General features: G+C 34.0%; 1 protein-coding gene across 5 annotated transcripts in view; it reads left to right on the forward strand.

Annotated features, from left to right (window-relative positions):
- Nucleotides 1-13,995, forward strand: part of RFX7 (regulatory factor X7) — a 129,441-nt gene that overhangs the window by 93,460 nt on the left and 21,986 nt on the right. Inside the window, exon 1 of one of the 5 annotated variants that reach the window (XM_070236198.1) lies at nt 1,748-1,825. The exons of the other annotated variants lie outside the window; for them this stretch is intronic. The gene's annotated coding sequence lies outside the window, so the exon portion shown is untranslated. Of the gene's footprint in view, nt 1-1,747; nt 1,826-13,995 lie in introns of those variants that run through there. 5 annotated transcript variants of the gene reach the window in all.

A 13,995-nucleotide genomic window follows, 5' to 3' on the forward strand; every position in this document is an offset into this window, starting at 1 on the left:
AAGGAATGAAAATGTAATCTAAGACAGTATGGCTTTTTTTTAACTGTATTTTCATGCTAAGTTAAGATTAATAGAACCAGAAATGTTTAAGGGGCTTTCAGCACGCAAAGATAGTTTAATTTACAAACCATTGTGAACTTTAACATTTGTTGAAACTTTTGAATTCTGATAATCATGTATTTATGAAAATGTTCCTTAATGTGTTTTTTTATATTTTTCTGGTTGTAAAAGTAATATGTATTCATCATGAAAGTTTTGACAGATAGTTATACATGTATGAAAAAGAAAAACACCACCAGTAATCTGTCTAAAAGTAACCACTCTAGTTTATTTCTTTTTATTTTTTTCTACTGCCTTCTTTTCCCATGTATATTCTTGTTACTGTTTAACCAAATTTGGCCCCACTGTTTACACAATTCTTGAATGGGGGAACTGTTGCAAATAACACTGCAGTGAACATTCTTGGCTATATAATTTAGTGTAGATTATCAGAATTGGGATTGCTGGTTATTGAACCTTTATATATATAGGATATTAACTCTATTAAAATGTAAATTTTTTTCAAGATTGCTCTTTATTATTGAAATTTTAGTTAATTTTTTTAAGTAGTCTGATCTATCCACTTTCTTTGTAGCTTGTCACATTGCTATTATACTCAGACAGAGCTTCCCCATGCCACTAGCAACTAAATACTCACATGTATTTTTTCTAGATATTCTTATTTCATTTTTCACATATAACCTTTTAGTCCCTCTCATATGTATTTTGGTATATGTCGTAAGGTAAGGCACTGATTTTAATTTTTTCCAAATGGTGTCTTGTTTATTGAATAATTTTTTTCTCTTAACACTAATCTATAATATTTTTATATTAGTAAGGCCTTCTGGACTCAATTTTCTTCCTTTATATTTTCTGTTCTTACTCCAATACTATACCATTTTTAAGCATTTTAGCTATTAAATGTTTAAGTGCTGATAGGACCAGTCTTCCCTTATTAGTCCTCTTTTTCAAAATTTTCCTGGAGTTTATTTTCAGACCAGTTAATTTTTTCATATGAATTTTTGGAATCACCTTTCTAACTTTAAAAAAGGAAACCTTAAAAGAATTTTGATTCACACGGCATTAAATGTGAAAATTTATTTTATTTATGAATTTATTGCAAATTTTATATTTCCTGAACTTTGTTTAATCCTAGTTTTTCAGTTGTTAGTTTTGATTCTTCTGGGTAAAGTTTATCCTGTATATCTTCCTAATTCTCTTTATTTTATTACATTTAACAGATATTCCTTCTGATTTTATAAATAATGGCAATGATAAGCATCATTTACTCTTACAGTTCTTTGATGTTAAGAATGTATTATTTGTAGTTGACCAAGACATTATTTGCTGTTCTATGAGAAATGGGTATTGAAATTCATCAAATGCCTTTTGGGCATTTATTGAGATTATTATACAGTGCTGCTTCTTTGACCTTTTGATATGATATATAAAGATATTACCTAATCTAAACCCTCCTTTTATTCCTAGAATGAATGTCCTCTTCATGTCAAGATGTCTAATAATTCTATTGATTTCTATTCTCAAGTATATTATTTAGAATCTTTGCATCTATATTCATAAGTGAATTTGGTCTGTAATTTTCTTTTTTTGTGCTATCTTTGTCAGGTTTTGATATCAGGGTTAGGCCAGCTTCGTAAATGAATTGGAACTCTTTCCCTAATTTTCTGTGCTCTGGAAAAGTTTATATAGCATGGGACTTATTTGTTCTTGAAAGTTTTAAAGAACTCAACTATAAAACCATCTAGGCCTGGAGCCTTTGTTGGAGGTAATTCTTTGACAATTTTTTTGTAGTTTTTTCTGGTTAGGTTTTTATTTCATTAGTCACTTTTGGTAATTTGTTTTTTCTGGAATTCATTCAGATTTTCAAATGTATTAGCATAGCATTATGTATCCTATTCTCTCTTAAGTTGAATATCCTATTTGTTATAGCCATTTTCATATTTCTAATGTTATATATATGAATTTCCCTCTTTTTTTCCAAATTATACTTAGCTGTAGTTTATTTTTATTGATTTTCTTTTTAAAGGGAGAAGAAAAGAGTGATTTTTTTTTGGTCTGTTTTCTCATTTATTAGATGCTTTTATTTTTTTTCTCTTGATTTTCTTGGACTTTTTTCCTCTTTAAATGGAATGCTTACTTTGTTTTCATTCTTTTCATATTTAAGATATGAATATTTATATCTATGAATTTGCCTCTTTATAGTTTTGGCTATATGCCTTATGTGTAGATATATGATTTATTAAAATTACCATAATTTTCTCATCGTGTGGAATTATAGCTTTGATTTCTTCTTTGACCCAAAATAAAGTGTTTTTTTTTAACTTTTCATGTGCTCGAAGGAGTTTTCTTTCATTTTGTTTTGCAGTTTATTAATTTCTAGTTTTATTATATTGCATTCAAAGAATATGGCTCATTCAATTTCTGATTTTTCTATATTAGTTCAGGTTTACTTTCAGCCTAACAAATGGACAGTTTTTATAAATGTTTATGGACATTCTGTTTATATCACACTGTGTATTCACTGTATGTTGTTATGCACTATATCCACGTTCCTTTATTTTTTAAATCCTTCAAATTCTGCAAAATATCTTTAACTTTCTTTTTGTTTAATCAGTTGAAGATGAGTGGGGTTAATCTCTTACAAAAGTGATGTTTCACACAATTCCTTGCAGTATTTTTAATGGGTTTTGTTTTACATGTCTTTGGGGATATTTGACACAAAAAAGGTCCATGATGGTATATCTTTATTATAGTTTTTGCTGTTGTCAACAAAAACTGATCCTGTGTCATATTTATTGTATTTTGTCTTAAATTCTCCTTTGATATCAATATTTGTGACACATTCTGGATATCTGTCATATATATATATACACACACACACACACACATATTTGTCCACACTTTTATTTTTACCATTTATGTCATGCTTTACATAGTTTTAATCTAAAATTATCCCTGGTCTTAAAATCTAACCCATAGGGAAGCTGATGGAATAAACCAATCCAGAAACTCTTCTGTATACAAACATTTAGCAACAGAGGCAATAGCAACCACAGCCCCTGCTGCTTTTTCCTCCTGTATGATAGAGAAATTCAAGTATTAATCTTAAATGAATTTCTACTAAATAATATATAGCCTATTTTAGCATTCCTGGAGATTTGTTTGCTTCATTCTAGATAGATCACAAATATGCAGATTTGTAAACTTGACAACCTTGGCTGCAGTGTTTGCTGGTACACAAATGTTCTCTCCAAATCCTTTTTTTTTTAATCTATTTAATATTTCAAGGAATGTGATTGTTTTAATTTTTTAGTTTGTTATTATATAATCATTAAATTTCTATGTGTGATGCTTTCATGCTTACCACTGAAGTCTGTAATTTTTGTTGTATTAATCAATGTAAATTAAACTCTTAGGACAACATTGAAGGTAGAAGTAGATTCTAGTAACATATTTGTTTTAAGAGCTTTAGAATAGTGAACAAATGCATGACTTAAAAGACATATAAATGTTTTACACCTATCTGAAATCTAGGTCAGGCCTAAGCGTATGTGCATAATTTGTAAGTTTCTTAAAAGTATAATATATTGTTTGGTGTTACAACGTCCGTAGGAAATAAATGGAAGCAGATGTTATCCCTGCTTTATGGATGAGGGCCTTATGGCTCAGAGAAGAGATTGCTCTAGACAAATCTGAACCCAGGTTTTCTGACTTCAGGGCGGGCTCTTTTTGAATTAATCTCTATTACCACTAGAAATTTATTCCAAATACTATTCTTTTTAAAATGAAAAATTTTGAAGTAGCATTTGCCAAACCTTAATTATATTTTAAATATTTTTAACTGACTGGAAATAAACCAAATCATAAAAGTGATCAATTTCAGCATTACAAACTTTTTGTTTTGTATTTGACAGGTAAATATAGATATTAAATATTCCTTAAGATATAAATTGGTTTAAGATTTTTACCATTTAAGTTTAATAGTTGTAATGTCTGAGTTGTTACCCTAAATACATTAGCTAGCATGTTTAAGGGATTTCTTTTCCGGTAAGATTTTTTTTTCACACTTCTTTGATGTGGCCTATCTCTTAGAGTCCTTATCCCAGTTTTCTCTTTTCCTTTTGTTTCCAGTGACTTGACTTTCAAGGGGATAGTTGATAATCTATCTTTCCCTTACCTTCTCAATGTTTTTGACCACTTGTACATTCACAGGTTTGTCATTTACTCTCATCTTTCCCTCTTCAACTCTTTAAAATCATCAGAGAAAGAGCAGTAATAGAGTAGTGGCAGAATAGAGCTAGAACAGTGAATATTATATCAGGAAAGGAACTAGTTCTCTAATTTGACATATTTGTAGAGAATGTTGACTGACTTGTTCCAATCACAGTAAGTGCACTAAACACATATTATAGTCATAATTGGAACTACAAACCAAGTCTCATAATTTAAAATGAGAGTCCTTTCCAATACCCTACACATGTAAACTGCATGTCTATGAGCCTAGTTATTCCATATCATGAATCTTTCAGTTATCAGTTCATTGCTGGGGTCACTACCTTAACTTTTTTTCTCTGCCCCTAATGTGGTATGTAGCAGTTGAGAGGCACTGAGTACTTTGAAGAACTAACACAATTAAGACTTCAGCATTACCAATCCTAAGGACAAAGAGATCATGGCAGAATTAGTAGTGCTTTATTGCAATCAATAAATTAAAATAAATGATTTTAGAGGGCTGGCCCCGTGGCCAAGTGGTTAAGTTCATGTGTTGCGCTTTAGCGGCCCAGGGTTCACTGGTTTAGATCCTGGGTGCAGACCTACACACCACTCATCAAGCCATGCTTTGGCAGCATCCCACATAGGGGAACTAGAATGACTTTACAACTAGGACATACAACTATATACTGGGGCTTAGGGGAGAAAAAACAAAAAGAGGAAGGTTGGCAACACATGTTAGCTCAGGGCCAATCTTCCTCACCAAAAAAACAGCATACCTTAAATAAAATAAATGATTTTAAAATAAATTAATTTGAGTGCATTAATTTATCAAGCATTATCTATACATAGTCCCTACTCTCAAATAAGAGAAACAGACCAGTAAATAAATGGGGCACAAAGAATTACCAGCTCAATTTGGTGGAGTGAGGGCAGGCATCACAGAAGAGGTGATGTGTAAAATTGTAAAAACTGACAAGTTTACCTAGCAGACTAGGGATTCAGAAGGGCATTCTGGGTGGAAGGCGCAATACTAAATGCCTGGGAGCTTATAATCAGATTTCGGGAGATGTCAGAGACCAGGCCAGACCAGAGAGCATGTGTGGATCATGGAGAGTCACTGAAAACTTAAACAATAGAACAACATCTCAGAAAGAAATGATAAGGTAAAGGAGAAAATTGGTAATTGTGAGGGGTTAGGCAGAGAAACAAGAGCCCTCCAAAAATGAGGAGGAATTTAAAAGAGAAACAAGAAAGCATATATGTTATAATCTGAGAAAAGAGATTATTTTGAGACAGGTGTTTGCTGTAGTCTCCTGTACCTCAGACAGCTCGAGTAAAAGGAAAACAAGGAAAAAATCCATCTTATTTGTCACTTAATAGGTCACTGGGATCTATTGCCAGAGCAGTTTCCATATTGTATTGGGGAATGAAGCCTGATTACAATGCCCTGAAAGGTAAATAGGTGGTAAATGAAGACCTTGAGTAGAGTTTTTAAAGGGATGGAGAAAGAAAACAGTAAGAGAGATGAGGTAGTGAGAGATTTTTTTTTTTTTTTTTTTGAGAAAGATTGGCCCAGAGCTAACATCGGTTGCCAATCTTCCTCTTTTGTTGATGAACTAACATCTGTGCCAGTCTTCGTCTATTTTATGTGGGGTGCTGCCACAGCGTGGCTTGATGAGCTGTGCTAGGTCTGTACGTGGGATCAGAACCTGTGAACCCTGGGCCACTGAAACACAGCGTACAAACTTAACCACTACGCCTCCGGGCCTGCCCCAGGAGAGCAAATTTTTTTTTAGCCTCATCCAGTGGGGATCAAGTTTATTTGCATAGAACCGAACATCCAGTGAACAACAGTTTCAACAACAAGAAAGATTTAATTTTCCTTCTAGTGGCTCCGTGGTATCAGCAGGGACCCAGGCTCCTTGTAGATACCCATTTCACCACTCATAATCCTTAGCCTGGTTTTACTTGTTGCCATCCAAAATGAGCTACTGTGGCTGATGGGAGAAGTGAGTTAGAATTCAGGTGCGTTAAGGGAGTGAGAAAAAGGTTGAAAATCACTGATTTATGTTACTTATTTAAAATTAATCATCCTGTTGTCTTCCACTGTTTTTCTAAGTTGTCATTTAAATATAATGTTGTTTCTGTCTTCCCAGGTAGGTAAGATACTTTTGTTTTAAACCTTGCATTAAGCCTTGCTTACAATAAAATCACAATGTTTCTATTACTATTTTTATTTATGGTAAAATACACACATAAAATTTACCATCTTAATCTTTAAGTGTATAGTTCAGTAGCAGTAAGTACATTTACATTGTTGTGCTGTCATACCACCATGTAGCCACAGAACTCTTTTCTTCTTGCAAAACTGAAACTGTAGCCATTAAACAATAACTTCTTGTACCCTCCTCTTCCATCCCCGGGAACCATCCTTCTGCTTTTCTGTCTCTATGAATTTTGACTGTTCATACAAGTAGAATCGTACAGTGTTTGTCCTTTTGTGACCAGCTTATTTCACTCAGCATAATGTCCTCAATGTTCAACTGTGTTGTAGCATGTGTCAGCATATTCCATTGTGTGTATAATACCACATTTTGTTGATCCATTCTTGTGTTGATGGATACTTAGGTTGCTTTCTACCTTTTGGCTGTTGTGAATAATGCTGTTATGAACATGGGTGTACACATATCTCTTCAAGACTCTACTTTCAATTATTTTGGGTGTATGCCCAGAAGTGGAATTGCTGAATCTTATGGTAATTCTATTTTTAATTTTTTGAGAAACCACCATACTGTTTTTCATAACGGCTGCACCGTTTTACATCCTCAGCAGCAGTGCACAAGGTTCTCCATATCCTGATCAACACGTGTTATTTTCTGGGATTTTTTATAGTGTCCATTTTAATGGGTGCGAGGTGGTATCTCATGGTGGTTTTAATTTGCATTTCTTGAATGGTTAATAGTGTTAAGCATATTTTCATACACTTATTGGCCATTTGTATATCTTCTTTGGAGAAACATATCCAAGTTCTTTTGCCCATTTATTCATTGGGTTATTTGTTTTTATGTTGTTGAGTTATAGGAGTTCTTTATGTGTCCTCGATATTAACCCCTTATCAGATATTCAAATTAATTTTTTAATTCTACAAATACTACAGAAATATATGTTCATTATAGCAAATTAAAAGTATAGCATCAAATTAAAATCACTTTTTACTCTGCCCTTCATTCCACTACCCTCCCTCACCTTTTGCTGTCTCTGACTCCTACCCACTTTTAAATTTTTCCGAAGGGTTAAGTTATCCTGCCTGGGGAGATGATTCCTGGCTGCTGCTACTTCTCTGTGGCTTGGGAATAGGGGATGATATTTATTCTTTATATTAACTTATTTTAAGCATGCAATCTGTCCATCCCATTTAACCAAAATCTTTCTTCATTTGTTTTGGCATTTAGCAGTGTAATGCAGCATATGATTATGTAACTATCTTAAGTTTTCAGTTCTTCTAGACTAATCTTAAGTCCTCATAGGAACCTCACACCTAGTAGGCTTAAACAGTTTAGATGAATATCCTAACAGCCTAAGGCAGAGGAACTTTTAGATCTCTGAGCTATTTCTGTCAACAGAGGCCGTGCACTTAAGCTGTCTTAACTTCCTCACCTCTCATTCACTCTGCAACTCACCATACTCTGTCTTCACTAAAATTTTTTAGGCAGAAGTCATTAAGTTTTCTAATAAGTCAAGTCAGTGAATTTGATGGGATAATATAGTAAAAATATTTAAAATGTATGCTTGAAAATCTTATATTAACTTTATTAGTTGTATTGTTTGTGTGCATTTGAGTCTTTCCCACAACTCTCTGGAAGAAAGTAATCAACCACTCAAGATATAAAATCTCTGCGTGTCTTTGGGAACACATACCTTATTGACTTTACCTTCTCCTCCCTACCCTCAACTTCTCTCGTCCGTGACAGTCTGCTACCTATCAGCAGCAATACTATTGAATTTGTAAATCCTTGGTTAAAAATTGAGTTAGGTGTGTTGTTTTAAAATTTTTTTACTGAAAGTAAATGAGTTTATAATAAGTCTCTTCTTACTCGGCTCTTAGAAGCTCTTCCCTAAGTGTACTGCCTTATCCAGTGGCCAGACTAGAGATGACCAGCGTATACTTAAAATGCACCTGTCCTCTCTTTCTGAGAGTTCATAGATAATCCTGGAGAGGAGAGAGAAATTATACAAATAAACTTGTCACTTTACAGTAGTTGGTCTCAACCTTGGCTAAAAATTGGAATTACCTAAGGAGCTTTTAGAAGAAGTCTGTTTCCCATCCCCCTCCCCCCCAAGATATTCTGATTTAATTCGTGTGGGGTGCAGCTAAGCATTGGGAACTTTAAAAGCTCACCTTGTTTTTCTCCTCTGAGGCTAAGGTTGACATCTACTGCTTTAGAGTACTGGTTCTCAGCTGAAGGTGGTTTTGCCCTGCAGAGAACATTTGGCAATGTCTGGAGATGTTTTTGATTGTCACAACTGGGGGGTATTACAGGCATCTATTACAGGGTGGAGGCGAGGTCTGCTGCTTAACATCCTACAAAGCACAGGACCATCCCACACAACAAAGAATTATCTGGCCCAGAATGTCAGTAGTGTTGCTGTTGAGAAACTCTGCTTTATAGAATGCTGTAGCTAATTACTATTTCATTGGAGCTCTTACTGCATCTGTGAAATTTTTTGATTGTTCATGCAGATACTCCCTATTCTCTAATACCTCTAGCCTAGCCTCTTGGGGACCTTTTCCCTTTTTTTAGCATTGAAGATATATATATATATATCAATAATGGCAATATCATTAATATTTGAAGTGTCTTTAAAACCTTAATGTCCTTAGTTTTTCTTTGATATTTATTAGTTGTGTGACTGATAGACTAGCAGCAAAGAAGTACTTAATGTACTAATATGCTAGATCCTCTTTTATAAAGCCAGTTAACTAAATTAGCCATGTAATTGTAACAAAATGGTAATAGTCAAGACCCTTCATATTTATTTCATTGCATGTTAGATGGCCTCTTTTATCAAATAGCTGTTTTGATGGTTGGAAATGAACTAGTTAGAAAAAGATATAAAATTACTCAAAATTTAATTAATGTATTAAAGTGTCTATGAATTTTTATTTATTGCTACCTAACTTCAGAAAATTTGGTGAGAAGGAATGCTGATAGTAAATTATAACAGTTAAAAGAATATACCCTCTATTGTTTTTACTGTGTTTAAAGTAAGCTCTGTAATTATATTTGTGGATAAGAGGAAGAAAGATACCTATGAGGTCAAACTCGGTTAACTGGACAGCTCTAACTTGGGCTGTCCTGACTTGGAGTTTCTCTTCCCTCTCCCACTATGTGCTATATCCTGACTGTATTTTTGCAGTTAAAATAAAATTAATCTAAGAAATTACATAGGGGCTATTTAAGCATTTTTATTTTACTCTGTTAGATTTGCCTTTATGTTTAAGTTGTATTAGTATGATGTTTAGATTGAAGAGTAAAGGATACTTCAACTTTTCAAAAGCCTTTAACAAGGTAGTACATGTTTTTGTTTTTACCTTTTACTGGATCACTTTGCTAAAGGATAGGGAAGTAAAAATGAGAATAAACAAATACATCTTTAAAGGAAAAGTGCAAACAGCCGCGTAATCCTCTGTGGGCTGTGTAAGAGGAGAAGCAGTTTACTCTGAGCTCTACCAAGTGAAGAACAGTGAATTAACCTTAGGGACAAAGTCCTAAGCCACTTAGGTTGGCAGAAAAATCCACATAAGCATTTTTAATCAGGAAACTTCATTGTGGACAAAAATAAGTGTATTTAAGAAAATAAGCATATTACAGGATAAAGGTTTTCTAGCTACCATTTGCAAATGGCTCAGGAAGATCTTTATAAATTATAACCCGGGAAGAGCAGGCCAACGTTGTGCCATGGCCAAAAAGATCAACTGAGTGGGCACCATCAGAAAAAGAACAAAACTAGAAAACAAACATTTCACTCTTTTACAAAACCATGATGCGGCCTGGACTTTGCCAAGTAGATGCTGCAAGACCTTCATGAATTCCTAGTTTGGGAAATATCATTACCCTTTTAGATCTCTTCACTTCCTATTCATTGCCATCACCATCCACCCTGAAGAATCACTTTGTTTTCAGGGCACTTTCTCCTCCAACTTCCTACTATAAAAATTTTCAAACGTAACAAATGTTGAAAGAATAATATAAGAATATCCTGTATTCTCCACCTAGATTCAGCAGTTTCTTTCCTGTACCATATGAAAGTAAGTTGTGGGTATGATACTTCAGTGAATAAAGACAGTCACTTTTTTACCCATAGTACTTTTATCACATCCAAGAAAATTAACAGTTCTGTAATCCATCTATTTGATTTGGAGCTGTTTTTAACATAGAAAAAACATTTTTATAATTTTTGGAGACAGTATAAGTCTTAATGATTTAAGAACAGTGAAGCCTTACTGAGATGCAGGTGTGATTGGCTAGCTCATGTCCCGGCAAGTGCATCACTTCCACTCCCATCTTAAAGGCTGTAATTCAGATTCATGCAGCAGTAAAAACCTCAATTTACTGTATGTCATAGGGTTAAGACAATTATTCACAGATAGACAAAACTATAAATTTTTGTTCTGCTTTTTAGATTTTATCTTTTTTTAGTAAGCATTTTCACTCTTCTCTTTTTTTTTTAATTAAATGCATTGAGCATACAAATTCCCATGTAAGAGTTGTTTTGCTTGTTTCCCGCAAGTTTTTTCTTTTTTTCTTCTTCTTCTACTCAAGCCCCCCAGTATATAGTTGTACACTCTAGTTGTGAGTGCTTCTGGTTGTGCTATGTGGGACACCGCCTCAGCGTGGCCTGATGAGCAGTGCCATGTGCACAACGGAGGATCCGAACCGGTAAAACCCTGGACTGCTGAAGCGAAGCGCATAAACTTAACCACTCAGCCACAGGGCCAGCCCCTAGATTTTATCTTTTGAGACATAAATCACATATTATAAAATTCATTGTGTTTTAAATTGCACAATTCAGTAGTTTCTAGCATATTTACAAGGTCAGGCATCAGTCACCACTAATGCCAGAATATTTTTGTTACTTCCTCAAATCCCCATATCTGTTAATAGTCACTACCCATTCTTCCTTCCTCCCAGGGTATAGCAACAAATAATCTACTTTCTGCCTATATGAATTTACCTATTCTGGACATTTCATATAAATGGGATCATGTAACATATGGCCTTTCCTGTCTGGCTTCTTCTACTTAACATCATGTTTTCACAGTTTATCTATCATATATCAGTACTTCATTCCTTTTTATGGCCAAATAGTATTCTATTTTATGAATATACCACATGTTGTTTATCCATTTTTCAGTGGATGAACATTTGAGTTGTTTGTACTTTTCGATATTATAAATAATGCTGCTCTGAACATTTGTCTCTAAGTTTTTGTATGTTTTCAATTCTCTTGGCCGTATCCTGAGTAGTAGAATTGCTGCATCGTATGATAATTCTATGTTTAACTTTTTGAGGAATTACCAAACTGTTTTCCAAAATCACTACACCATTTTACATTCCCACCAACAATGCGTGAGAATTGGTGTTTCTCCACATCGTTGCCACCACTTGTCCATCGTTTTTATTATAGCCATTCTAGTACATCTGAAGTAGTAGCTCATGGTTTTGATTTGCATTCCCTGATGACTGATGATGCTGAGCATCCTTTCATGTGCTTATTGGCCATTTGTATATTTTCTTTGGAGAAATATCTGTTCAGATTCTTTTCCCATTTTTAATTGTCTTTTTATTGTCATAAATGTTCTATTATATATATATTTAGGGCACTAGATCCTTATTTGATATGTTATGATTTGCAAATATTTCTCCCACTCTGTGGGCTGTTTCTTTTTGACAGTGTCCTCTGATAAAAGTTTTTGGTGGTTTTGTTTTTAAAGATTGGCACCTGAGCTAACATCTGTTGCCGATCTTTTTATTTATTTATTTATTTGTTTATTTTTCCTTCTCCTCCTCAAAGCCCCTCAGTACATAGTTGTATATTTTAGTTGTGGGTCCTTCTAGTTGTGGCATGTGGGATGCCGTCTAAGTGTGGCTTGATGAGCAGTGCTAGGTCTGTGCCCAGGATCCAAACCAGCAAAACCCTGGGCTACAGAAGCAGAGTGCGTGAACTTAACCGCACAGCCACAGGTCCAGCCCCAAAAGTTTTTAATTTTGTTGAAATCTATTTTATTTTTTCTTTGATTTCTTGTGCTTTTAGGTATCACATCTAAGAAACAGTTGCCTAATTCAAAGGTCATGCAGATTTACACTGTGTTCCTTCTAAGAGTTTTATAGTTTTAGCTCATACATTTAGTTCTTTGCATTTTGAGTTAATTTTTATACACGGTGTGAGGTAGGTACCCAAATTCATTCTTTTGCACATGGATATCCAATTGTCCCACCATCATTTGTTGAAAAGACTTTATTTCTTCCTCCATTGAATGGTCTTTGCACTCTTGTGGAAAATTAATTGACCGTAGATGTGTGGGCTTACTTCTGGACTCTAAATTCTGTTCCATTGTTCTATGTATCTTTCTTTATGCTAGTATTACACTGTCGGATTAATTTAGCCTTGTAGTAAGTTTTGAAATTGGGAAGTGTGAGTCTTTTGAATTCATTCTTTTTCAAGATTAGTTTGACTTTTCTGGGTCCCTTGAATTTCCATATGCATTTTAGCATCAGCTTGTCAGTGTCTGTAAGGACCGTAGTTGAAATTTTCATAAAGACTGCATTCCATCTGTAGATCAATTCGGGAGTATTGCCATCTTAACAATATTACTTCTTCCAGTGCATGAACATGGGACATATTTCCATTTACATAGATCTTTAGCTTTTTTCAAGGATGTTTTGTAGTCTTCATGTATACATCTTGTACTTCTTTTGTTAAGTTTATTCCTAGGGTTCTTTTTTTTATGATATTGTAAATGGAGTTACTTTCTTAATTTTACTTTTGTTAGTTTATAGACATGACTGATTTTTATATATTGATCTTGAATCTTGCAACATTGCTGAACTAGGTTTTGCCCTAATGATAGTTTTTTAGTGCATTCCTTGGGATTTTCTATATATAGTGTCTTGTCATCTGAAAATAGAGATAGTTTTAACTCTCCTCTTTAATCTGGCTTTTATTTCATTTTCTTGCCTAATTGCCTTGGTTGGAATCTTCTGTACCATGTTGAATAGAAATGGTGAAAGCAGACATCCTTGTCTTTTGCCCAGTTTGAAGGGGGATGCTTTCATTGTTTCACTGTTAAGTATGATGTTAACTGTGGGTTTTCCATAGATTACCTTTATCAGATTGAGGAACTTGCATTCTGTTACCAGATTGTTGGATGTTGAAGTTTGTCGAATGCCTTTTCTGCATCTACTAAGATGATCGTTGTCAGATTTTTTTCCTTATGCATTTAACGTGGTGTATTACATTATTGATTGATTTTTGTATATTGAACCCATCTTCTATTCCTAGAATAAATGACACTTGGTCATGGTGAATAATCCTTTGTATATGCTGATAGATTCAGTTTGCTAGTCTTTTTAAGGATTTGTGCTTTTATATTCATAAGGGATATTGATCTCTATTTTTCTTTCTTGTGATACGTTTTGTCTGTTTTTGGAATCAGGG

Source organism: Equus caballus, chromosome 1 (genome assembly GCF_041296265.1).
Source record: "Equus caballus isolate H_3958 breed thoroughbred chromosome 1, TB-T2T, whole genome shotgun sequence".
Taxonomy (NCBI): domain Eukaryota; kingdom Metazoa; phylum Chordata; class Mammalia; order Perissodactyla; family Equidae; genus Equus; species Equus caballus.